Source organism: Mustela nivalis (genome assembly GCF_964662115.1).
Source record: "Mustela nivalis genome assembly, chromosome: 3".
NCBI classification, from domain to species: domain Eukaryota; kingdom Metazoa; phylum Chordata; class Mammalia; order Carnivora; family Mustelidae; genus Mustela; species Mustela nivalis.
Window position 1 is genome coordinate 144,604,332 of NC_139022.1, and position 571 is coordinate 144,604,902.

The window sequence follows — 571 nt, forward strand, 5'->3', positions numbered from 1 at the left end:
ACCACACATACAAAAATAGTAATTGTGCGAGATGATAAAGATAACTAACTCTAGTATGGTAATCATTTCACAATATATATGTATATCAAATCACCACATATATACATCTTAAACTTTCACCTAGTTATCTGTCCAATTATATTTCAGTAAAGCAGGTGTGAGGGGAGGAGTGATCTGCTTTATCTCTAAATTCACATTGACAGTAGGGATATTGGAAAGGAGGTTGTGTTAAAAGGAAGAAAGTGACGGATTTTTCAAGGCAACAAATAGCTTCAAGTAAGTATTTTTATCATCCTCTGATTAAATATTTCGATAGCTTATGGATGCTGCCATTCTATATTTGGAGCATTGTTATTTTTGGAGGTAGATGTTTCCTTTTCAGGCAGCAGGGAAAGTAATACCTTTAATGTAAAAATGTACAGGGCATCAAGTGGGTGGGATCTCACAGGTAAGATCAGGTAACGAAGAGGCCTTGTTTCTAGAGAAAGGGATTGCTTTTGGAGAGCTTGCTTAGAAAGATGACTATAAATAGTCATTGAAAAGAAAATTCTTTTTGAAAAGAAGTCCCAAA